Source organism: Puma concolor, chromosome B3 (genome assembly GCF_028749965.1).
Source record: "Puma concolor isolate L17-30 chromosome B3, mPumCon1.1.hap2, whole genome shotgun sequence".
NCBI lineage: Eukaryota > Metazoa > Chordata > Mammalia > Carnivora > Felidae > Puma > Puma concolor.
Window position 1 is genome coordinate 85,323,044 of NC_141672.1, and position 26,954 is coordinate 85,349,997.

General features: G+C 40.5%; 1 long non-coding RNA gene across 5 annotated transcripts in view; it reads right to left on the bottom strand.

Annotated features, from left to right (window-relative positions):
* The window catches only part of LOC112855623 (uncharacterized), a 457,783-nt gene that overhangs the window by 306,688 nt on the left and 124,141 nt on the right, over positions 1 to 26,954 (bottom strand). The window contains exon 5 of one of the 5 annotated variants that reach the window (XR_015252575.1): positions 1,560 to 1,656. The exons of the other annotated variants lie outside the window; for them this stretch is intronic. This is a non-coding gene — a long non-coding RNA (uncharacterized LOC112855623). Of the gene's footprint in view, positions 1 to 1,559; positions 1,657 to 26,954 lie in introns of those variants that run through there. 5 annotated transcript variants of the gene reach the window in all.

The following is a 26,954-nucleotide window of genomic DNA, read 5'->3' on the forward strand; positions in this document are numbered from 1 at the left end:
CACCGACAAGGAATGAAAATTGCTTTGGACACTGCACTTTGGACATCCAAACCCAAGAGATGCCAGGCTCTGACACTCCATATTTCTTTCTTTGATCTGACTCTTCAAACGCAATCCATGTACTGGCAAATTTCCCTAGTGTCCCTGGTAAGCTTCAAAGTAAACCACTCGTTGGCCCCAGTATCTCTGCATTGGCTTTCCCCCATTGTTTTTATGTATGAAAAAGAAAGGAAAAAAAATAAAAGAAAACGCAGTGGGCATTTTACATGTGGTTTTCATATTGTCCCTTAATCATTCAGTTTGAAAGTAAATGGAAGAGGAATGAGAAGTTAAAGTACTTGGGTTGGGGTGAGAGCTTCAGACTCCTAGAAGCCAACATTAATGTGTAGAGCATTTAATATAGTTCTGGAACATCTGCAGGGCAGCTGTCTTATGTAGACCTGGTTCACAATAACCTTTCATTACATGTCACCACAGAATGAGAAACAGACATGTGGGTGTTGGTGGTGTGTGTGTGTGTGCGCACGTGCATGTGCATGCATACGCGCATGTGTAATTTGTAGGAAATCTAACTGATGTGGTTTAAAATGAAAACAATGACAAGTAATTTGAACCTGTTTTAAAAATATGGTTGTGAATACTCACCAGGGATATGCTGAGTAATTGAACTAATGACTCAAGAATGTTGTTTTTTTCTATATACGTTGAAAAACAGAAACTCAGTCGATTGTCTTTAAGGCAACATAAAAGAACGACATGATTCAAGTATTCAACCAAGTTGGAAAAGCTCAGCTTACCAGAAGGAGGAGCCTTTCTGCATGCCTGCTTAGGGTCACATGGAACATGTCAACACCTTTTCTCTTCCTCAGTCTTGTTCTCATTGTGAGCAGAGGCTCTCCACTCAAGAGTATATCTTGTGCTTTCATCCCTAAGTTCAAGTTGGTAGCCATTGAACTTGGCCACTTTTCCTGGTTCTTTCTTGCTGATCACATGGCAAAGACAGTGCCCCATACACCCACCCTCTGCTTTTAGAATGATCAGAACCTTTCTTTAACTGTGTTCTGTGGACATTTTCTGTGAGAGTTCATTCTTATTCTGTAAGAAGAGAATATCATAGTCTGAGAAGTGTGGGAAATACCATATGAAACAAGATTCCTTACTATGGGACTTCTCAAAGTCTTTAATTTCCCAATGCATGTTATGCATCCAGGAGGGATAAAGCAGGTTTGGTCCAGTTGGATCTCTCCCTGGGGGTCAGACAACACTTTTAAAACTCATAAAATCATCTTGTGCTTATTTTTTCCTACCACTCAAAATATTTGAAAGTTTGAGTCAGCCCTTCATAATGATAGGGCAGTGAATTTTATTCACCTCTGTAAAGCATCCTTCATCCTCTACTTAAAGGACATTATGGAAAAAATGAGAAGAAAGCAGTTCACCTACTTTTGAGGAATCTGAAATACGAATCCTTGATCCATTTCTGAAAATGTGCAATTCATTGCTATTTTGTTCATGATGATTCTTTTGGAGATTATTGTTATTTTTCTTTTGTTCTTTTTTTTATTCAACTGCTATTACTTGCTGTTATTAAAAAGTAAGAAAAATGTCTTTTGAAGGCTTCTCATTATCAGCTATATCAAGAATGGCAGGGCATACCTAAGCAATGTCACCAAAATAAAAAGGAGAGATACAAATTTACTAAATACTTAGACTATGAGTCAATCAGGATTTGAGTGCCTTGAGTTGAACCAAGCAGGAGTGGAAATGACTAAAATTGAGGACATCAGGCTACTGATAGTAAATTACAGCTGGAAGTGAAATTAAACTCTTAAATTTAAGGTTTTTAACATTTGTTTTTGAGTGTGTGTGTGTGTGTGTGTGTGTGTGTGTGTGTGCGTGCTATTGTGTAAAGGGCATAGGTTCGGAGGTAAGGCTTTCAGTGGATAAAGCACCAAACAAGCTGGAAAATTTTAGTAAAAGAAATGGAGAGTGGAAAGTGCATCCAGATGGAAAAATAGAAAATTAAAATTAAATTTAAAAACAACCTAAGGGATCCAAAGGTCTGCAAAAGGAATATTCTATGACTGGAGAACATGTTTAAGACATACGTAACTTCATCACTATGCAGATTGTACAATATTTCTTATGCAGCCCAATAAATGTGCCCAAAGATAGCATTTTAAGCTACACAGAAAATACCAAAGCCCAGACATATTTCAATGCCAGTCCCTGGGCAGGCTGGCCTTATGGCAAGATATTCTGGAATACCTGGTTGGCTGGCAGACTTTCCTTGACTGCAGGATTTTGGATCTCTTCAAACATTTATTTCAGCTTCTCTGATCCTTTCATACGGTAAAGAAGCAATCACAGAATACTGGCTTTATTTTTTGAAGCACTGGTTTTGATCCACCTCAGAGGAAATGGGGTGGGGGGGGAGTAATGGGAGGAGGGAAGGAGAATAATGTGTTTCACAGCTTCAAATCAAACTCTTGGAAAAATGTCCAGAAAGCAATTCAAAATGAAAATATTTATTTTCTGGCTAAATAGCCAGTAGCTCTTTATTGCAAAATGGAAACAAACAGTGATGCTCATTTTACTAAAAAAGGGCAATCTACAAATAACCCAAATCCCAAAATAAAGGTATTGCCCAACAGCCTAGGACATGATTCACTAAGGTCTTGACTTCAGTTTCCTCAATGGTTACGGCACATAGATTGGAGTGGGCTGGGGTTGTGGTTGATAAAGAGTCTCAGATATTCTGAGTCTACACCATAGAAGGCCATGGCCAGTAGATCTGTGCCTTTCACTTTGTTTATTGGACAGATTCCCTCTCTCCCTTATAGTACCCTAGGATGCTAAAACCCATGTGCAAACCATGTACAGTGACAATAACAGCAGAAAGTCACTGGGTCAGTTCCTATGAAACTGTTCTGTTTAACGGCCAAGAGCTTACAAAAAGAAGACAGAGTGACAAATAAATACAAAGTCAATAAGATTTACAATAAGGAGATAGGAGTTGTCCAAGAGAAAGATAGGAATGATAATAGTATTCACTCATTCATTCATTTGATGATGTGTTGAATACCTACTGCACTGAGTACTGCAAATACAAAAAGAAGTAAAAAGTGATCACTTGGTGAGGAAGAAAGGAGTCAACAGATAGATTATTCAAAATGCTCATGTGTAAACACTGATACCTTACATCCAAATAGCAATTTAAAGGTTTCAGAGCCTTTCAGCCATATTGTCTCACTTGGTCCTTCAGATATAAATCAGGCAGGCAATATATGAGAATACAAAGTCAGAAAGGTTAAATTTCTTTCCAAACCTTTGCTGGTAGGGATGAGAATTGAAATTGAGCACTGGTCTTTTTTAACACCCTCTATCTGTGTAGAAAACTAAAAGTAGGTTAGTAAGAAGTCTTTTCAAGTTTAACCACTCCAGAAATAGCTGTCTCTCTAGATCCCATTATCTATAAGTTCTCTCTTGTCCATAAAGCTAAGCTGTAATGAATGGAATGATCCCAGACTACCTTAACTATACACTGGATGAAAGACTTTCTCAGAGCAAGCATATTGCCATGAGGAATTGGTCACAGTGAGTAGTATTAAAAATCCCATAAAGAATTCAGAAATCTAAATCATGAATGCTGTCCATTAATCCATCCACTGAAGTCATATTTACTTTATGTTCCAAGTACTCTTCCAGGCACAAGGGCTACAAAGTGATGAAGAAGATAGTCAAACTGTCTACTTCCATGAGGAGGAAACAATAATCAAGGCAACAAATGAGTAAGGTAGTTGCCATTACTGTAAGTGTTTTGAAAGAGAATATACTGAGGTGATATGATGAAAAGTGGGGGTGGGGAGGGCAGGATGTTAGATCAGATGGTGAGGGAAGGCCTCGCTGAGAAACTGACATTTGAGCTGAGATATGAAGCTTCCAGCCTATAATCTGGGACAGAGCACTTTAGCCAGAAGGGGTAGCAAGGGCAAAGTCTGAGACTGGGAATGAGCTGAACATACCGCATGGCAAACAAGGGGTATCCGGTCCAAGACAAGGTTAGAGGCCAGCTCTGCTAGGGCCCTGATGACTGTGGTAAACAGATGGGATTCTTCCTAAGTGCAATGGGAATCCATTAGAGAATTTTAATTAGAGGAATAAAGTTATCTAATTTCAGCAAGTTCATTGTGCTATGAATCCCAGAACCTCCAAATATAGGAAAAGATGCTCTTTAGGAAGCAGCTGGCTTATTATCTGCCTGATAAATGGAAATGTGTCTGAATAACTTGCACAAGCAAGGGGGGATGTTCACAGGTGCCACTCTGATGATAGAGCCTTGCTATTTATTTGTGGATCCCGGAGGTTTACAGTGTGGTCCTTGTATAAAAGATTTCAGGCAACTGTGGAGATTAAGTCTAAGGGTAGCCATCCGGGGCTCAGTCTGGCATTTATCACAGTCACAGTTACAGAGGCAAATTTATGAAGCTAAGTTAACACACAGCAGGAGCATCCAGGCATTGTTGCTGGAATCGCCTCTTCCATGTTGTCTCCCAGGAAACAGCTTCGGTGACCCAATCCTTTTCTCCATTTCTAATTTCCGCCATCGATGGCTAGTGATTATCTAAATGGGATTTCTCAAGTATGTCTTCAGTGTATTGAGGATGAAATAGCAGGCATAAAGCATTTTTTAAGCATGAACTACCTTCTGTATAATAATCAACTATCTCACTCATTCAGCCTGTCATCTGTTACCCCTAAGCAGTTCCATATGCATTAATTTGTATTTGAGATACAAGACTGTTCAGCCGTAGCATCCATTTGGTAACAGCAGGCACATGTTTCAAACATGCTTAATGTTATTGCCCTATAATGTCTGGCCACAGAGCATTCCTTTCTAAGGGTACAATGCTCTTTGTGAATACCACCTCATTAATCCTGGGAGAGGCAGTGACAATCACTCTCCCCACATTTTACCAGTAAGAAAACAGAACCACTGAGAGATTCAGAGTGAGCCCAAATGATGTGCAACTACTTAATGGCAGGCTGGTGGATGAATTCCTGGTTCTACTTGAGGTGATGCCTTTACATCCTGCCCCACCCACCTTAGACCAACATGTCAAGCACTAACAGATTAACTACCTAATATCCATCCGTAATCTTTAGATCCTGGAGCCGTTCAACCCTCCAGAGTCTGTTCAAGGCACTACCATTTCAGAAACTCCTTTCTTTATCAGGCAGGTTTCACTGCGTTGAGGCTTGAGCTCTAGTTTCCAACCACATTCACAAATAATAGGCACAGTCATGGAGGCTCTGAATTCAAGGCTATGGACTCTCTTCAGCATTTTTGTGGCTGTCTTGGACACTCCCAGGGCTCTGGATGGACCAGGCATGTTGACTTAGCATAAGTCTCAGCTTTTTAAAACTATTCAAAACAGCCCTGTAAAACTTAGAATTGGCCCATGACTTGAGTTATTTTAATTAATGTTGGGTTTTTAGTGAGTTCTGTTTGTTAGCGTTTTGCAATTCTAGAATTCCGTTACTTTATGTCTCAAAATGAAGTTAAATTTTAAGAGATTCTTTCCAGTCTTGAATGTCCTAAATATTACGTTGATGTCTGTGGTGACAAATTTTTAGCATGACTTTTTTCAGGTTTTGATGAAGCTCATGATGACAGCTATCTTTTGTAGCTTGTGGAAAAGCAAAAGAAATACACACAGAAGACATCTGATCTGAAATTATTTGGTGGGTAACTATGAATCTGATATCTGTGAGAAGAAAGCCACTTTCATGTATATTCCAATTATCTTCAGGTTGTTTTTTCCATCATTTTGTAGCATTACCATATCTCTTACGCCACCGGTGATTTTTTTTTTTTTCAGTAAGAGAAACAATTAGAAATCTCTATGTTGAACAAAAGTGATGAAAACCAATGAATCAGTCAAATAAATCTCCCTCTTGTTCTTCTCTAGTCCTTAAGAAATAAATATCTACGGCATTTCTCAATCTACCCAACCATTTGGGCTTATGAACAGACAAAAAAAAATCATTTGTCCCTTATCACAGAAGTCCTGTTCGCATTGTTCCAAAGCCACAGGCATATCCTTATTTGAGTGTTCCATTTTTATAGCATTAATCATTGAGCTACAAAAGAACCACTTGATGGGGGCGCCTGGGTGGCTCTGTCAGTTGAGCGTCCGACTTCGGCTCAGGTCATGATCTCACGGCTCGTGGGTTCGAGCCCCGCGTCAGGCTCTGTGCTGACAGCTCAGAGCCTGGAGCCTGCTTCTGCTTCTGTGTCTCCCTCTCTCTCTGCCCCTAACCCACTCACATTCTGTCTCTCTCTCAAAAATAAATAAACATTACAAAAAATTAAAAAAAAAAAAAAAGAACCACTTGATGCTACTGCCTGAATTCTAGTACTTCAATGCTGTGCACAAATACTTACAAATGTTCAACCCTTTGCATGTACATTACTCTTTGAAAATACTTAGGATAGTCTTAAGCTAAGGAAGGAGTAGACAGAGGTGAGATGACCTTGTTGTAGTCTCATACATGTGCTTGTTCATAGCAAAATAGAAACAATAAAATTGGACTCTATACCCAGGTCTTGTTTCTTCCAGAACCTTTGAACTTGTTAGCTCCAGACTTACTAGCTGCCTGTCATGTTGCCTAGAGCACAGAATGACCATGACCAATACATGTTGACCTTCTTAGAAGTCTCTTCATGGGACACCGGCTAACTGTGTTCAGGAAAAGGATTCATTTGAGGATGCAGGAATCCTCTCTCTCTCTTTACATTTTCCTGTTCCCATTCTACTTTCCACAAAACATTCAGGGTGTTCAGATGGCTGAGTGTTAAAGGTGGTCATGCTCAGGCCTAGCTTTATTCCCAGATAATAAAGGGGTTCCTAAAAGCATTTATTCTACCAGATTCTTAACACTTAAGATTCATAAAAATGGAACAAAATCTTATATCCACACTGTGTAATGAGTCTTAAAATGTGACTTCCTTGGAAAAAGGAAATCTGTGATTTAAAGTCAAACAAAAATGTAAGTAGCTAATATCAGAGATAATGGGAATTGGGATCAGAAAATCTGAGTTCAAGCCTCACTCTACCATTTTCCAGGTGTATGAATCTGGACAGGTTATGTGTCCTGTATCTTTAGGTTCTTTGCAAAAAATACAAAAGAGTAATCTTCTCAGAGATTTTACCAGAATTAAAAAGAAGATGAAATTCATGCATTACTAACCTAATCAGTGTTGCCAAATTCAATAATCAATTTTTAGTTTTCATTTACTACATCTACTAATAGCATTTGATATCATTGGCCCCCTCCTCAATCTTGAAATAGTTTATTTGACCTCCTGGAAACCAGTCTCCTGGGTTATTGTTGTTTTACTTCAACTGGTTGATTCTCCTCAATCCCCTCTGCTGCTTCCTCCTTGTCTTTCTGGCATCTTAACGTTTGAGTGCTCCAGGGCTCTGGAAAAGGGATGCCCAGCACAGGCAGGTTTCCAGAAGCTAAAGTCAAGCTCCTAAAGCCTCAGAACCAGCAATGGGTCAAAATCAGCTCAGGTGCATGTAGAAGAGTTGGCTGCCCTGTGGAGAGGAAGACGCTCTGCCCATACGTAGATGCATGCTGAGCTCCAAAGGTGAAGGAGTGAAGTGTGCCCATATGGCCTAAATTACCTAGAATATTTCTCAGCCTAGACAGTCTGACCCACATGGACAAGTATCTTAGATTTGACCTTCATTCAATTAGGAGGACTTACATGCATGTTACTTCTTCAGCTTGGAACCAACAACAACTACAACAACAACAACAATAACAACAACACATCTCAAAGATTCTTTTACCAAAAGGATTTATGTCAAATTTGCGGACTAAAAATTTGGGAAATGAGTTTGGAATTGGAGTGGTAGCCTGGGCAAGATGGTGAAGGCAGTTCAATCTGAAGGCTCCTAAATGCATATGTTTCTTGAAGTAGGGCAATAAAGTTGGGACACACAGAAAATGTGTGTTGGGCAGCAGAAATAGAGGCGGGGCAGTAGCTGGTTTAGGTACTAGGTTTCTTTTTTTTTTTTTTTTTAATTTTTTTTTTTTTTCCAACGTTTATTTATTTTTGGGACAGAGAGAGACAGAGCATGAACGGGCGAGGGGCAGAGAGAGAGGGAGGCACAGAATCGGAAACAGGCTCCAGGCTCTGAGCCATCAGCCCAGAGCCCGACGCGGGGCTCGAACTCCCGGACCGCGAGATCGTGACCTGGCTGAAGTCGGACGCTTAACCGACTGCGCCACCCAGGCGCCCCTAGGTACTAGGTTTCTAATCAAAACATATCAATTCTTCTCGTACATTGTCCTTTTACTCCGTCTTCCAGGAAGAGCTCAACTGTACAAGTTTAAAACATTCCCAGGAAGCATTATCTCCATTTTAAATTCCAGATAAATAAAGTACAAGAAAGTAACAGGTCCAACAACAATAAGGAAACTAACACTCCACTTACTTCGTGCCTAACACTTGCATGTGATTTACGCATGCTGTCTCCATTGATTCCCATCATAACAGGTACACATTAATATGACTCCCATTTTATAATTAAGAAATCAAGGTTCAGAGAATAGTTAAGTCACTTGCCCAAGGTTGCTCGGCAAGCAGTAGAACCAAGATGCCAACAGGCAACCTGATTCCATGGCCCACAGTCTTGCTTCTACAATGCTGCTCTGTGTCCTCACTGGCTGAAGCAGAATTGCAACATGATCCCTGCCAGCTAGTCTTGCCATTGCCATGATGACAAGTATCCTTCATTTAAACATATATGAACACTGCAAAGGGACAGATAATATCATTCTGTTAAAGGTGTGTCAATTATGATGAAGCAATTGTCCCTTTTAGCATTTTCATTGCCACAAATCACACATCATGTAACTATTACTAAGCTAATCGCATCCAAGCCTATTAAAGACCTGGCATTTCATCACTAAACTGTCTCCAAGTATGTCTCCAATAATTTACACCTTGTTCTAGGGCTGCATTTAACATATGCAACTATAAGGAATGGATACGATGCAAACTGTCCTTAAATCTCTCTATAACACAACCAAACAAAACAGCAACTTGACTGAGGGCTCCGGGACATTGGTTAAGAGCTATTGCCATTTGTTTTTGTGCTACAAAGATTAATAGCTAAAGTGCTCACCACCACAAGAGAACAAAAATGTGCACCAGCTGCTCAGCTTTGCCTAAGCCCATGGGCTCAAGATGAAAAGAATTAGACCAAGTATTACAGTAATCGGGCCTCCAGCAAGCAAAAGGCTGGCTCAACATTAAAAAGGTCCCGCTAGGGGTGCCTGGGTGGCTCAGTCAGTTGGACGTCTGACTTCAGCTCAGGTCATGATCTCACAGTTTGTGAATTCGAGCCCCAAGTCGGGCTCTGTGCTGGCAGCTCAGAGCCTGGAGCCTGCTTTGATTTCTGTGTCTCCCTCTCTCTCTGCTATTCCCCACTCATGCTCTGTCTCTCTCACCTTCAAAAATAATTAAAATATTAAGAAATACATTTTAAAAAAATAATAAAAAAAAAAAAGAAGATACCGCTAAGGGGCCATAAACCTTCATGCTCTTGGTGATTGGACTTTGGGTATGGAAACGTTTTGTAAGACAGTAGTCATATGTAACCAGCTGGGAAATGCTGTTAACTTCTCCTTTTACCGTGTTTGAACTTCACTGTTGATTCTTACCTCTGAATTTGCTCTCCTTTCCACTAAGCATTTCTTGTTCCCTACTCTCCATACTCAAAAATACGGACCTAATTTATCCCCCTCTAAGCCATCTGCAAATTATTCACCACCCCCTAATGTAACAGAATACACTCATGCACATGCTCACACACACAGACACACACACACACACACACACACACACACACACACACACACACAAGAGGCACTCACAAACCCATGCTTGCACTCAGGCTTCATCTTCACTTGGCATTCCTCCTACAGACAGAATGCTATATTCTCATGGTGAGAGAACACTGTGAAAAGGTTATTAAGACCAATTATGAGTGGAAGACACTAATTTGCCCATGTTTGCTTCCTTAAGTGTTCTCAGTGTGCTGCAGGTGGGTTCTGCCTCCCGCTTTGGCATAAGCTCTTAAAGGATGAAGAATAGTGCTTTCATTTCTCTTACGTAGTAAAGTCATCTTTACTTTGTATGACCTAGCGAGCATCCAGCACAAAATAAATATTTTTATCTGTCTGTTGAGAAATGAGGAAAGGGATGACCAGGCCAAGGTTCAGCTGCTCCCCTGTGCCAACCAAAGCCTCTCCTGGTACTTCTACTCAGCCATGCTTCTGCTTCCCAGAACCACAGCTCCAAGTCATCTACAAGGAAGGTGGCATTAAAACATACAGGTGACAGTAGGTCACACTGTTCCATGTTGCCCCAGACCCATGGTGAGGCAGTAGAGGGCACTATGGATTCATGCCTACGACATTCTCAAGTAAACACTCAGGAAAGAGGAAGTGGTCAAGTCTTTCAAGTTTCTACTTTGTAGTGAGTGTCTTGTCTATTCCTATTGCTGCCATGTTGTCTTCTTTTAATAGCCTTTCCATGGGTTTTGTTTTCCTTGACTACATCAAAGCTTTTCAAAAGCTAATAATAATTATTGCAATTGTTGCTAACGATTCAGTAAATCAGATTATTTTGAAAACAATGGTCACCAAAGCCAGAAGTTGGGGAGCAGTCCTTGACTTCTAGATTTAATTGGCTACCAGGTCCCGAATATTATATTTACACATTCTCTCTCAGATTCACTGCTTTTTACTCAGGACAGGAGCACACCCCTGAGCAAGAGTGTCCGGCTGAGGAAACTGATGAGGCTAAAATCCAGTCGATCACTGCTATAGGTCACGTGCCTCTTCATCTGCCCAGAGGAAGGGGTGTCTTTTGCTGCTGTGTAAAATGGTCCTGCATGGACCAGCAGAGACCTGCTCTAACCATGCTGACTGTAACTACCTTGTGCCCAACTCTTATCATTTTCACACTGACCACTGTGATAGTCTCCTAACACCTCTGGGATTGATCTAAATTGAGTACACGCACACACACACACATTCATAAATTCCTAACAGGACAAATTATACACAAATTTACAAATACATCATCACCAAAATTCGAAGAAACAACATAAATTGGATGTAACCAGAATGTTCTTTTGCTGAAATTGATCCTTTCCTTTAGGGTACAGAATTAACATCTATGTTGCAGGATCTTTCTAGTTTGGTGTTAAACAGGCCATGTGTTATATGATAATTCAATATCCAACCATTTTTCCTCTATTAAAAGACCTGAAAACTGTGAAATCACTTGGCCTTTATTCAATTTACCTCTGTTCCTATCTCATTATGTGGCAACAGTTAAGGTAATACTACTGAGAAGCAAAAGGATCTTATGTTCAAATGTCTACTTGGACTTAAATAAATATCATGGTAGCACTCAAGTAATAAAATAGTCATCCAAGTAATCCAAAAATCACATTAGCTAGTTTTTAAAATAGAGCCCAAAAGGAATAGACCATTGTCACATCTGAATTTTTATGTCAAATGACACCAAGTTAAAATTCAACTCTGTCTCTACAGATTTTAATATTAGGTGGCTATAAAAGGACTCAAGTTAAAAAAATTTTTTTTAATGTTTATTGGTTTTGAAGGAGAGAGAGAGAGAGAGAGAGAGAGAGAGAGCAGGGGAGGGCAGGGGAGGGGCAGAGAGAATGGGAGACACGGAATCCGAAGCAGCCTCCAGGCTCCGAGCTGTCAGCACAGAGCCCGACAGTGGGGCTCGACTCACGGTGAGATCATTACCTGAGCTGAAGTTGGATGCTTAACCGACTGAGCCACCCAGGCGCCCCCAAAAGGACTCAAGTTTAGAAAACGGTATTTCTCATCCCACAGCTTTACGCTCTCCTATCAGTACATAAGGGAGGGGACATATTCTCAATGGGAAATCAGTAACTATTATTTTTTCTCACTGAACTATAATTGTTAATAGAAAATATTAAATGTCATGTAAAAACAAAATAATCTTACTGCTGTTGTTGCGATATTCAAGTGGAACTTCAGCAAACTACAGCCTGGGGGCTAAATCCTTTCTGTGCCTTTTTGTTTGTTTGTTTTTTTGTTTTTTTTGCTTCTTTTGTACTGCCAGAGAGCTAAGAATAGTTTTCACATTATTTACGGCTTGTAAAAAGGAAAAAATGAAGAATAAACAACAGAGGTGGTATTGTAGTTCACAAAGGCTAAAATATTTGCTATTCAGTGCTGCAGAGAAAAATCTTTCCACCTCCTGAACTAGACAACACCCTAATAAAGAAGATTGCTAATGAGATTGCATAGAAGTAACTAGTGTTTCTGTAAATTCATTGTTAAGAAGTAGTCATCAGAAATAAGATGAAAGGAGAAATTTTACCATCCACAATGGTTTCTTTTTCTGGACCTCTACATAGTAAGTGTTCATCAGTGAATGTCTATATAGAACATCTTATGTCCAGTCAAGTCTAGTGTGTGTAACTGGCCTGGATCTGATCAGACCAATGACTTCATTTTGCTCACAGCCTCCCTCCTGAACTGCTTGCTTCTATCCAACTCCAATTCCATTACCCAAATGGTTACTGAGGGCTAGTCCTATGAGGCCTTGATTTCCCCTCCAGTGACTGTGTTGCCTTACTCCAGATCTGCTGCTCAACACCACTTCTCTGGCTCTGATCTCAACTCCCACTTGCAATCATTCTTGATTATGCTGCTTCCGAACAAACCACTCATGGTCTCACTGAGACTAGCCCATTCTTATTTGATTGTTCTTGCACTGTACAATGCAGCTGACAAGCACCCATACTTGTATAAAGCCAGGCCTCGTGTCACCCAGTGACTTGGAAATCGAACACTCAACAGGTGATGCCCAGCTAGGAAGCCAGGCAAACTGGCTCGATCAGTACAAAACCTTATTTACTTTGTGTTTGGTTTTTTGCTCCCATTTGGCTAATTCATTTGATGGGAGGCTTGGGGTTCTTTTTAGGTTGAAATTGGAAAAGATGATGTTAATTTGGGGGATTAATTCCTGAATACTCAGGAACACAGGAATTCTCAGGCAATCTGAGGCAGTGTCTCTTAACTGAGAGACAAGGACCCCCCTCATAATGTTTCACAGTATTTAGTCCAGCTCAGTTGAATCAGAATTCTCTTGGGTGCTTATAAAAATTCAGAATCTAGGACCAACTCCTTGGTATCTAATTAATTAGAATTTCTGAGAATGGAGTCCAAGTATTGTTCTTACGTGTAGTGAATTTTCAAAACCAATCCATGGCATTCAGAGGATTTTTTTTTTTTTTTTTTTTTACCTACTGAAATCATTTGCAAAAATTCTCTGTGATGGCTCATATTGTATTTTTGTAAAATGATCATATGACCCACTGTAAAACTCTCAAAGCAGTTCATGGATCAAAATGATAAAAACCTTGGTTTTAAAAAGAAATACGGTTGATTTAGAATACCAAGCTTAAATTTCTCACAGAGCTATTTCTTGGACAACTGACAAATCCTAGAAAGACAATTTTTGTCCTTGCTCATGGGCCGGGCAGCTCTTCACAGATGCAAGCAGCTCAGACCCCCAACATTTCCATTTTACCCAGAGAAGCAGCTTCGGTATCTTTCCTTTGAGATCAGATATCCTCTAGGATGCACCTGGAGTCTGACCTTACTATTCTCTATTCTAAAATCATTTGCATTTAGTGAAACATTGTCCACAGGGGGGGCCACAGAGTTCCTCATAGAATACAACAGGCCCCATCAGCTTCTAACACATATAAGAAAACACAGCTGGGTGGGGAAAGTGATTGCTCAGATCTCATTCTCCTTAATCAGGATGTTCACTTTACCTCTTTGTTTCAGTTCCTCTTCAGTGAAGAGGATTTTTTTTTTTTTTAACCATCTTGGGATTCTGTGCCCAATTCCAGTGTGTGGGCTTTTTTTCTACACCATCAAGCAATTCTTGGACACCAGCTGGGTGTCCCACAATTCAACTCAACTCTGACACTACCTGGAAATAGTGTCAGAACCCACAGGACTGCCCAGTCCCCCACTGTAGATGCCACTCACAAGTCCAATTTGTTACCTGTGCTCTGACCAAAAGGCTTCTGATCAGAAGCCTCATTGGGCTTGATTAATTTGCTAACAACACTCATTGGGTTTGATTAATTTGCTAGAGTAACTCACCAAACTCAAAGAAAGATTACTTACTAGATTACAGGTTTATTATAAAAGGATACAACTCCGGGGGCACCTGGGTGGCTCAGTCGGTTAAGTGTCCAACTTCGGCTCAGGTCATGATCTCACTGTTCATGAGTTCGAGCCTCGCATCAGGCTCTGTGCTGACCGCTCAGAGCCTGGAGCCTGCTTCAGATTCTGTGTCTGCCTTTCTCTCTCTCTCACTCACACTCTCCCCCACTCACACTCTGTCTCTCTCTCTCTCTCTCAAAAAATGAATAAACTTAAAAAAAATTTTTTTAATTAAAAAAAAAAAAAAAAAAAGGATATAACTCTGGAACAGCCAGATGGAGGAGATGCACAGGGCAAGGTATGTGGGAAGGCAGGGCTTCCTGCACTCTCCAGGCACCCTGCTCTCCCTGCATCTCCACAGATGTACCAACCCAGAAACTCTGTGAACCCTGCCCCTTTGGATTTTTATGAAGGCTTCATTACACAGGCACGATTGGTTAAATCCTTAGCCATCGGTGATTAAACTCAATCCCTAGCCCCTTGCCCCTCACTGGAGGGGCAAATAATACACAGTTGGTTTCCCTGGCAACTGGCACCCTCCTCTGGAAGTCGTTTCATTAACATAACAAAAGACACCTTTATGCCTCTCCTCCCCAGGGCAGCTCCTAGGGTTTTAGGAGCTCTGTGCCGGGAATCTGGAGGAAGACTGAAACTATATTTCTTATTTTAAATCACAGTATCACCCATCCTTAGTCTACTTACCTCCCAAAGTCTAACAAGAATAACAATATGAAAGTGAGAAAGGTGGAGACTGTTAGTGGCCAACTAACCCCTTCATTTTATCAAGGAAGACATCAAAACTCAGAGAGCTCAAAGGACCTATGAAAAGTTATCTTGGTAAAACTGCATGGAGTATCCCTCATGCTACCTAACTGACCCCTCAAGATTCTCCAGGGAGAGACGTGCCAGCTGCTTTTAGTAGATCCTTTGGCTCTTAGTCCAATGCTCTTTTCATTTCACCAACCGGCTCAAAAAAACGAATGATAAAAATGAAATCTCTTTGGAAAAAAAACAAAGGGAATTATCATTATAACGCACTATTATGACTATCTTACTCACGATTCTGATTATGATTTTTTTGTTGGCAAATGGAAACAAAGACTCATTAGCCACATGGTGTAATAAACAGAACACCAGGCTAGTGATCAGAACTTCCCTGGAGGTGCCCATTTCCTGACAGCAAAGGAGCCTTTGGTAGGCCTGTCCTAAATGGAAATCCTTTCAGTCATTCATGAATGCAATTATCTAATCTTTTCACACTTGATTTTTTGGGGTGCCTGGGTGGTTCAGTCAGTTGAGCGTCTGACTTTTGCTCAGGTCATAATCTCAAGGTTCGTGAGTTCCAGCCCTGCATCAGGCTCTTTGCTGTCAGCACAGAGCCTGCTTCAGATTCTTCTCTCTCTCTCTCTCTCTCTCTCTCTCTCTCAATCTCTCTCTCTCTCTCTGCCCCTCCTCCAATCTCTCTCTCTTCCTTTCTCAAAAATAAGTAAGCATTAAAACAAATGCTGGGCACCTGTGTGGCTCAGTTGGTTAAGGGTCGGACTTCGGCTCAGGTCATAATCTCATGGTCTGTGGGTTCGAGCCCCATGTCGGGCTCTATGCTGACATCTCAGAGGCTGGAGCCTGCTTTGGATTCTCTGTCTTCCTCTCTCTCTGCCACTCCCCTGCTCCTGCTCGCTCTCTCTCTCTCTCTCTCTGTCAAAAATAAACATTAAAAAAAAAGTTAAAAAATTAACAAAATAAAAGTAAGTAAAACTTGATTTTTCATAACCAATCTTCTTATCCATAAAGTTGCCTCAAAGAGCCTTTTATGATATTTGCTTGAAGTAATACTAAACTTTTTTCCAGAGTACTTTCACTGGGCAATGTCTATTGGTTGAAGAACCGAGGCTGAGGCGGTATATAAAATAGTCCAAAAACAATGAAATGCAGACAAACAAAATCTAACCTTACACATTCAAGAAAAACTTCTCATTCATTCAGAAGCTGAGAAGTTTATCTCCTTGATATAACATGTGTATCAAAGGAGCCATCCCTTTAAATTCAAACAAGTCTGTTTTGAAGCCAAAGACCCAGAAGGGAAGAAAAGCCCTTGGCAAAATTCAAAATTCCAGCTACTCAAAATGGGTTGTTAACTTATTAGTCATATGAGAAGCATTGAATATATTTACTGCTATCATTTTCCCATAAGGCTTTTCCACAAGTTGAGACTGGGAAATGTACACAAAAGAAGAATAAGATAAAACAAGCATAGAGACTATTAGTCTCTAGTCATAGTAGAATAAACTCCATGAAGTTCTCAGAGGATGTAGGAACATGCGTTCCAAGCCAGTGTGTGTCACTAGAGACAGTTAATGTGAAAATCAAGCTGAATATCTGAGTCGTTGAAAAGGGCCCGCTGTATATATTCTTCACTAATATCCTTAAAAATCTATAATGTTATTTTGAGAACAATTACCAGAAATCACTCCCTTTCCCCATCCTTCCCCCTCTTCACCTTTACCCAACTATATATTTTTTTTAATGTATTTTATAAGATAAGCAAAATAAGGAAGACGTGTAAATTTGCATCCTTGTCCTCTTGCCTTCTGACATAACTGAGTTGAGTGCATCATTATGAAAAGTCAAAACTGGTAACAGATTTGCGTGACTCACAAATTTAATCCAAACCTTATCCATCCCTGAAAGCCTGCCAGTGAATTTATACAGTAGGACCCTAGGTTTCATTATTTTAAATAGGAATAAAGCAGCTCATGGTGTTCCCAACTCTTCCAAAATTTCCAGCCAATTTTCCCAAATATCACTGAAAACACTATGCAACATCTACCTACAATTCACCAACTACCTAATTATTTGATACTTACTTCACTCCATGGTGGGTATTTTTATATGCCAGACCCAACAGTACTGCATAATTTTAGATACTACCACATTTTACTTCTGGAATGCAATAAGCATGTACTCTGATGTAAAGACATTATCAAACAACATACTGAAGATAGACAATGAGTACAAATAACATTAGCAAGAGTTATTTTAAAAGTAAGTCAGTTTTTTTTAAGTTTTTTTTTAATGTTTATTTTTGAGAGAGGGAGAGAGACAATGTGAGTGGGGGAGGGGCAGAGAGAGAGGGAGACACAGAATCTGAAGCAGGCTCCAGGCTCTGAGCTGTCAGCACAGAGCCCGATGCAGGGCTTGAACTCACAGACTGTGAGATCATGACCCGAAGTCAGACACTTAACTGACTGAGCCACCCAGGTGCCCCAAGATTTTTTTTTTAAAGAAGCTGTTCTTTTTTTTTTTTTTTAAACCTTATTTATTTTGAGAGAGAGTGCACACCCACAAGTGGGGAAGGGGCAGAGAGAGAGAGAGAGAGAGAGAGAGAGAGAATCCCAAGCAGGCTCCTCAGTGTTGGCACAGAGCCCCATCTGGGACTCGAATTCATAAATGGTGAGATCATGACCTGAGCCAAAGTTGGATCTTAACCAACTGAGCCACCCAGGCACCCCTGAGCCCCTCCCTCTTTTTTTTTTTTTTTTTTTTTTTAATATTTCAGTTCTGTGTCTGCCTGTGGAAGCTTTACCTCTGGCATCAAGTGGCCTCTCAAGTTCATAATATTCAGTAGTAAAAATCTGAAGGAACAAAAAAAGGGGATAAAGTTTCCCTGTTGCCTATAGCACTCAAGCGTTGCCACTATCAATTTGAATTAGTGCCTCAATAGTACCAAAGGAAAAAGCATTTTAGGAAAACATATTAGAAATGCTATTTTTAAATTTTATTGTGCTGAGTCTCCACAGTTTTTATATCCCTTTCAGATTTGGGACAGTGTGAAACGTGGGGCCAGACGTACCTTCTAATCTTTTCTACCTTGAAAACCAATGATGGAAAGTCAGCAATATAAATTGCAATCATGGGGCACCTGGGTGGCTCAGTTGGCTAAGCGTCTCTTGATTTTGGCTCAGGCTATGATTTCACAGTTCATGAGTTCGAGCCCTGCATGGGGCTCCACGGTGACACTGTGGTGCTTACTTGGGATTTTCTCTCTCTCTCCCCTCGATATCCCTCTCCCCAACTCATGCTGTCTTTCTCAATCTCTCTCAAAATAAATAAATGAACTAAAAAAAAAAAAAGAAATTGCACTCATGGTCACATAATTTTCCTACTGAAAAGCCCACAATGACTACTCATTGCCTGAAGAAGAAGGTGAATTTCACAGTTTTGAGTACTGGCACTGAGGGCTGCACCATCTTGCTCTCACTGACTTTCTCATTTCTACCTTTTCCCCAGACACCTCATGCTGTTCATGCATCTGAGTGCTCTCATTTCTCTGAAGATTCCAGTCATGTTATCATTCATGTTTTCCCTCTGCCAGAAATGTGCCTTCAATATATTACATGTCTGTCAAGGCCCTATTTATCTTCTAAAATCCCACCTCTGGGTTACCTCTTGGTCTTCCCCAAGCCTCCCCTCATCCAGCAAAATCAACCCCCCTCTCAGCTAACCATACTTCTATTTTCAAGCTTATTCCTTCGATCTGAGTTTAATTTATTTATATGGCTCAACCCACAATGCATATAGACTATGACCTTTATGAAAGTGGGGACACAGCTTACTTATTTTCATATCCTCAATCCAGCACAGAGCCGATGCCATTTTTTCCCCTAAATGCAGTGAGTCTAATATCTCTTTTATTTGGTTTTCAATTCTGTAAGTGTTTGGAGAAGGATGCCAGTGGGATCCACAATAGTGGACCTTCACATACTGGTTCAACAAAAGCAGTCATTAACTGTATGTCCATTAAGTCAGAACAATGGAAAACCAAAGTCAGTCGGATGCCTCCAACTCATGCCTCATGGGATGTCACTGCTCAGAGTGAAGCACCAGTTAATTTTGGTCAACTGGAACATAGTAGGGAAAAGAAGTATCTCCTCCAGACACTCAATGTGGAGAATAATGGCTGAGACTAAACTCTAGTCCAAGGAGACCATCTGAATGTGTATTATGTCAGATCACTAAGAAAGGATAGATGTGAGATCCAAAATACAATTTTGTCTTCTGCTTTGACAGACTACAAAATGTAAACAAATCCAGAACCCCTGATTGCTAAGACAACCATTAATTTATCTCTCTAAAGATCATGCCAGTGATACCCAAACCCTGAAGCAAGGAATTCAGCTAGGGGGCAAAGCTAAACCAGAAATGTGGTGCCGTTTGAATTTAAGAGTGAAAAACTCAATGCTTTCTCCAGAACATTTTTCACATAGTTTGTAACATGGTTCCTTAGCTTATTTTTGGCTTGTGTGACAGAAACTTGGGGAAGGGCCCACCAGGGGCTCAATCATAGATGGACACTTAGGAACATGCCTGCATAATGATTAATTTCCTGCCAAGTCGGGATTCCCACCACCAATAACAGGGCTCCAAGTGACTCATTCATCTAAAATAGAGCTCTTGGGATTTCCCACTGCATCACAGAGCCCCCAGTACTGCAGAGTTCGAGGATCTACCCTGATAGCTACACAGCACTGACCCAAATCCTTTCCATGTGAGAAGCGCTAATCCAACTGTTTCTGTGTCTCTCTCACTGGGATCTAGTTCTATCTGTCCTCTTGTCTAGTATTCGAGAAGATACCAGAAAAGCAGCTGCCTTTGCCTTGGGAGGAGGACATTTGCATAAATGTCAACTGAACATTTGATAGAATGTCCTACTTAAGGAGTCTTAGGTTATATGCAAAAAAGGCAGCTGGAAGGAGAAAGATGCAGTCCTCTAAGAGATTTGTCAAGACAAACCACTTAAATTTCAGAAAGTTACTGCAGCCTGACATGGTCTGTGGGGAGGGACATAGCCCTGTGTAAATGCAGAACAGGTAGAGAGAAATGCCTTCTAAACCCCTTTCCCCAACCACAGATGAACCTTAAGCTTGTCTGTATCTTATGTAACTCAACTCTTCTGAATACACAAGGCAGCTACTCCATACTGCCGTATCTATAGCAGGGAATGAATCCTTGAGGAGCCTCATTGTGATCACAGCGGTGTGTATATAATCTGATTATACTCAAGAATTGTCCCAGAGAGAAAAGGAGAGGTTTTTTATGTCTCTGATGATGTGCCTTGCTTTTTATCAGCTGCTTTATAGCTATAAGGAGACTAGGAACTGTTCACTGCTACCTGTTCCAATTCAGCAGGTCACCTCTCTTTGTTCTGAGCAGGGGGTGGGGGGTGCGGTTTCTGCATTTCACTGCTACTACGTACAAACACTACCACTCAACCCAAATTCTGGTGGTGTCATTTAGCACAGAGCATCAGACCCATGTCCAGTACTAGAGGAACACATCACTTGTGCCACTTACTCATGATATGAACATGACTATCAATCCCAAGAGAGACCATGTGTACGCACGTGTGTGTGTGTGTGTGTGTGTGTGACCATTTTGAACAAGGAGCAGGTTTTGTTTTTGTTGCAATGAGTGTCTTAGACCTGGAAAGGCTTTGGAAGCAAACTAGCCGTGTGCTCGTAGGCAAATTTCCTAACTTCTACACGCTTTTGCTTCCTTATACATGCAATGACAATAATACCAACTACCTTACAGGAATTGTGTAGGGTTTAGAGACACTACATATATAAAGTATGGGGGATTTAAGAGAACTCAATTAGATAAATTTTATTTTTATTATGATTATTAAGTCAGAAAACAACTGTTTCGCACACTGGCTTTTTAAGCAGTGTATCTTTGCAGAATCATCACAAGGAAACCATGTCCAACCTCAGGGTCTCTCTCATTCCCCGAGGAATTCTCTGATCAAAAGTTCAAGGGAATCTCATTGTGAAGAAGAGAGGTGGGCTTCCAAAACCAGGGTGTCCTCGGACCATTTATTGGTCAATGAGGATTATAATAACAAAACTTTTCTCTGGAAATAACAACCAAAGGCTCGGTCTAGTAACACCTCTCCTTAAAAGGCAAAAGTAAACTCACTGACTTTCACTTTAAATAAAACTCTGAAATAATGGCCACTTGTGGGAGACAGTGCTGCTCAGAGATGGTGTTCAAATCTCATTCCAAACAAACTCATTATTAAACAAGAAAGGTTCTAGAATTATTTTCTCAATCACGATAAAAAACTAGAAGCACAAAACCGAGAATCCATATAGCACGTCATGTCTGTACAGATTTCTTTAGGCTGGGGTCTGCTCCCCCAGTGAGTTCCCTCCTTCATATTAACATGGCCACAATACAAAAAGAGCCATCTTTACTTCAAACCTTGTCAGTTGTCATAATTGTTACTACAATCCCCTTGAATTTATCCCAGTTGTACTCTCACGAGTCTGCTTGCTAACAGCTGGGTCCGAATTCAGATATTTTCCTTGGCACCTAGAGCTGACCATCTAATGATGCCTTATCAGAACCCACAGAGGCTTCCATGAAAACAAATCCAAATACCTTCATAACACACCTATGGACTGATGCTGATCCCAAAACCAAGTGCAGAAACTATTTCTGAAAAACTCAACTGAGGATTTTCAAGAGTTGCATATTTGAATGGGCACATAATGACCTAAAAAAAAAAAAAAAATCCAGAAGCATTTCAAGAATCACTTCAAAAATGAACACATAGTTTATTAATGTGATATTTTAAAAATCAGGAGTAAGAGTTTAAGTTTTAATTGTCATTTTTAAAAAAATGTTTATTTATTTATTTTGAGAGACAGCACTAATGGGGGAAGGGGCAGAGAGAGAGGGAGAGAGAGATCCCAGGCAGGCTTCACGCTGTAAGCACAGAGACCAATGCGGGACTCAGTCTCTGGAATCATGAGATAAAGACCTGAACCCAAATCAAGAGTTGGATGCTTAACTGACTGAGCCACCCAGGCACCCTTAAGTTTTAATTATCTTAACAATCAAATGTTATTTTAATATGAGCAGAAGATACAAACACATTCTATATCCCCCCTGTTTACTTAATTTCTTTCTTGTAACTTTCTAAATTCTTCAGCTATTCCTTCCTGATTTATCTGATTTAATGGAACCATGCAGTGATGTCCTTAAATTGATCTATGAGCTGTCCTTTATTGGGCTCATGTTTACTGAGCAGCAAGTATGACGCTCAGAGAATGGTTCAGCTAGTTTCCTCTGGCATGGACCTACTGGTGGGAAAAGTGGATACTGAAGCCAGATCCTTGGAAAAATATCATTTTATTCGATCACCCAGAGATCAAAGATACTCCTTTGTGGGACCATTTTAACATAGAATTGTTTGGGGAGCAGAGACGTGAATTATATTATTTATTTAGACACAAATGTGATCTCCTATACTTACCTGATTGTTTCCAATGCATCTTGCTTTTATTAGTTTGCCTTAGTTAACAGAGCTTATCATAGTACTTATTACAGTACTAGATTGTATACTTACTTTTTAATTAATATTTGTAAAAGTAAATTAAACTGAGGCACATTCTCAGGAGAAAGAAAGGTGAGGCAGTTGACTAGGGCTCATTCTAGTACTAATATTTTATTTGGTTATCACTTGCCTTTAGAGCTTCTTCCAGAAGAGCTGGGAAGAGTAGACCTATGTCAGTAATTTAACACTGTAACTTGAGTGACCAAATGTGAGCACAAAACTCAATTTCCAGTTTAGAGGATTGGTCTAAAGGGTTTTTGTTGTCGTTGTTTTATGAGTAAATGGTATCTGCTACATCAATCTTCATAAAATTAGAAGTAATTTCACACTTTGGGGGCCAATTCAAACTCTAAAGCCAGACAAAGTAAGATTCTAATCCTAGTCCTGTCATCTGTGAGCAGTGTAACTTCATGCAAATCGCTAAAGCCCTTTAGGGCTCAGTCTTTCCCTATGTAAAATGGGAAGGTTAGCGGTTCTATCTAAAGGGCTGCTTTGATGATTAAAAGAGAGAGTATGGGTGTATTAGTCAGGGTTCTCCAGAGCAACAGAATGAACAGGCTATGGGTACATACAAAACAGGAGATTTATTATAGGAACTGACTCCTGATTATGGAGGCCAAAACTACAATATGCTGTCTGTAACCTGGTGAACCAGGCAAGCCGGTGGTATGATTCAGTACCTGTCTGAAGGCCTGAGAACCAGGGTAATGAGACGGTGTAACTCCCACTCTGAGGCTGAAGGCTCAAGAACCAGGAGCTTCCAAGGGTATGTCCAAGGGCAGGAGAAGGTGAAGGTCCCGGCTCAAAAAAAGAGAGAACCCACCCTTCCTCTGCTGTTTTGTCCTATTTGGGCCCTCAGTGGATTGGATGAGGCCTGTCCACATTGGTGAGGGTGGCTCTTCTTTACACAGTCTACTGATTCGAATGCTAATCTCTTCCTGAAACTCTCTCACAGACAAACCCAGAAATAATGTTTTACCAGCTATCTGAATATCCCAAAGCCCAGTTAAGTTGGCACATAAAAATTATGCTTCACAACAGGAAGACACTTAGCACCAATCACCTAACAGACTCTCAGTTAATACTGACTATCATAATTGTTTGTAGAGCCCATCTTCGGCCCCCAATTCCAAACAGCTCAATTTGTTGGTTACGAGATTCCCAGGTGCTGCCCTGGGTCTGGCTGCAGATAAAGATCTCTTCTCTGGTCTCATTCTTTTTTTTTCCTCTCTCTCTACGGGTTAACATAAGCTCTTACTAAGATGAATAGCTCATGGTGATCGTAACAGCATGCAAGGAGCGGTGGATATAAGTGTCCAGACAATGAAGGAAACCCTTAAAGGGCCTTGAAAGACTTGGTTAGGTTACGATAAGGCAAAATGTTATTCAAAACTGAAGTCTAAGTTTCTCTACCCCACTGACTCCCCAGCCTCCAAATATTACTAGGTTAATAAACATTTTAGCCTCACTGATGAATAGGTAAAAATATTAGCCTCTACTTTCACTCTTTAAAATGTTTATTTTGTAAATGCATCAGAATGAGGCACTGATCCATGGAATTCTATTTGATAGTCTGAGTATAACCAATGTTATACCACCAAATCCAACAAGATGTATGTGCTTTGTTCCTGAGGATGTATTCCCATGCTGAAATGGCCAGTATTTACTTCTTGCCTGTGTCTTCCTGAAATTCCCTCTTTGGTGGGCACGGCTGCCTTCCTGCCTACCCAGACAGGACTCTAAAGGCCTGCTCATTCTCTCAAAAAACCAGCCGGGGTTTTCTTACTCCTCTCACCTCATGCTTTGTATCTGCCTCCCGTCAGGTGTCCAGGAGAGTGGCTTGGAAAACCATAGAGAATAAATGCCTTTGGTTGAATTACCTGCCAAGACAATCTGAATTTTACATCTGGAATACTTTTTTCAGACTCACCTTTCTTACATACCACAAGAAACAATAATCATTTTTGAATTGTGCAAAGAGAGTAATAATGTGAGAAAATTTTTAAATTTCATGAGCAGAAAATTTTGTTAATGGATGACTGTGTTCACAAGCTTCTCCTCCTTCCCAAGCAGTGGTATTTTCTTTTTCCCTTTAGCACTTTTTTTTTTAACTACAGTTGATTCTACCTATCATAAGTGAATTGGCCCCAGTCCACTGACAGTAAGTTATTAAATAAAATGAAAAAAAAAAAACTTTCGTAAGTAATTTTTAAAGGCATGTTGAGTCTTGGTTTTCTCTTTGAAAATTCCACTCCTCTCTTCTCTCTATCCCATCTCATCGATGCCATTCCTATACTACATCAAAGGCTGCCTTCTTATTTGCCTTCTTCCTCAAGAGAAGGGCAACCCCTCCTTACTGGAACTCATACTGAATTTCTTCTTAGATCTTGGAGAAAGAAACAGGTCAAATTCACTTACAGATGTTTCCTAAAGCACCTTCAAAGAAAACTATTTAATAAACCCACAACAATAATCCTGAAGTGATACGTTTTAATCCTTCTCAAGGTTTGTCTGCACACTGATGGATTTCTCTCAAATGATGTCTTCTACTCTTTTCCCGCATGCTATATTATTTTGAAAACACTCATCCATTTCAAAAGATAGGACGATAGGCAAGAGGATTGGATTTGAGCAAAGCACAGCTATATGTCTATCACCGTCACCCAAACCCTGAATCAATGAGTTATTCTCTCCATCAGACTTAGCTCATTCATTATTAGTAGGTGTTGGGGTGCTTTTATTCCCCAGTCCCAGGACAGCAGTTCATAATGGAAATACCTCTGCAGAGTAATATTGATGCACAGAGAAAAGTCAGGACAAGGCAGGCAAAGCCTCTACCTAATGAAGCAAAGTACTTTTTTGGCTCTCATCTTATTGTATAGAAAGTAGGTCAAGAAGGTTATGTGAAAAGAAAATATGTTTACATGGGTTTATTACATGGCTACCAAGTGCAGCTCACTGCTGTGGAGGGGAGAAGAAGCATTTCCAAGTCTAAATTTTTAACCGGTCCCCCTAGAAGCTGTCAGATGACCAAGAACTAGGAAGATGCATGAGGAAAAGATTCTTCTGTTCCGCAGAGGAAAGAGAAAGAATTCTAGGTACTTGCTCCAGATTTGGAAACAAGCATTTAATACAGGGGGACAAAGGCATTTCAGTTTGCAACAGTGATTCATTCTCTCTCCCTCTCCCTCCCCACCTCCCCATCAATGGGGGCTGTATACAGTTTCCCTGCCCTCGATCTGAGAACTCCCTTACAGGTAAGTCACTGCCTTCCACAATATAGTTACCTGGACAACTGAGGTATGGAAAACAGAGTTGAAGTTCAGATAAAGTTCGAACAGAGGTTCCCATTGTTCGCTCATTTAGTGTCCACCAGAGTGCATGCAGCAGTTCAGATTACATACAGATTTCCATTCTAAATAAGCCCCTAATTAAAAATAAAACCCTCTCTCCACCTGCTCATAACTCTCACAAACACTTTTTTCCCTTTGGGCTCAACCTTCTCAAGCTCAGTCTGTGTCCAACCTGTAGATTACCCTGGAAATGCTGAAGTGCCTTGGCTTGGGGTGAGAGTGGGAAAATGTGCTTCTTTTTTCAGTGCGATTCCCTTTTTTAAATATCAGGCTTTGAAAATAGATAAGGTGAACCTAATTTCAGATGCCTGCTTGTACACTGGGAACAGTGACCAGTTCAAAAGAACAAAGAGCTGAACAAAGCTCAACCAAACAGGAAGGCTCAAAACAGAGCCTGAGGCAGATTCCATCTATTACGTTTGTTGATTGCAAAATGACCAGCAGGACTCAAAAGTGTGAAAAGGTCATTGCCCAATCTTGCAGAGCCGCAAATTGTGTTCCATGGTGGTGGGGGGGGGGGGGGGAGGGTGGAGGGTTGGGGAGCAGGGCACGTGTGTGAAGACTATGGGGAAACTCAAAAAGGTATAGGGAGAAGCAGTTTTTGTCCCATGCTTAGAGAGAAGACTGTCGTTTATACCACCCTGAGATTGCAGAAACACAAATTTGCACAATACCACAATGACACAGCTCAGATGAAGAGGGGTTTCCCCTTTCCTCCTATGCAATTTGTTAACTTTCTATGCAATTTGTTAAAAGTCAAATACGAAAAGCGACCTTTAAAATACAATTTCTACAATTCTCTGCTTCACTCCCTACCCTACCTCATCCCCAGGGTAGAACAAATTAAGACAAACATTCACAGTACAGGC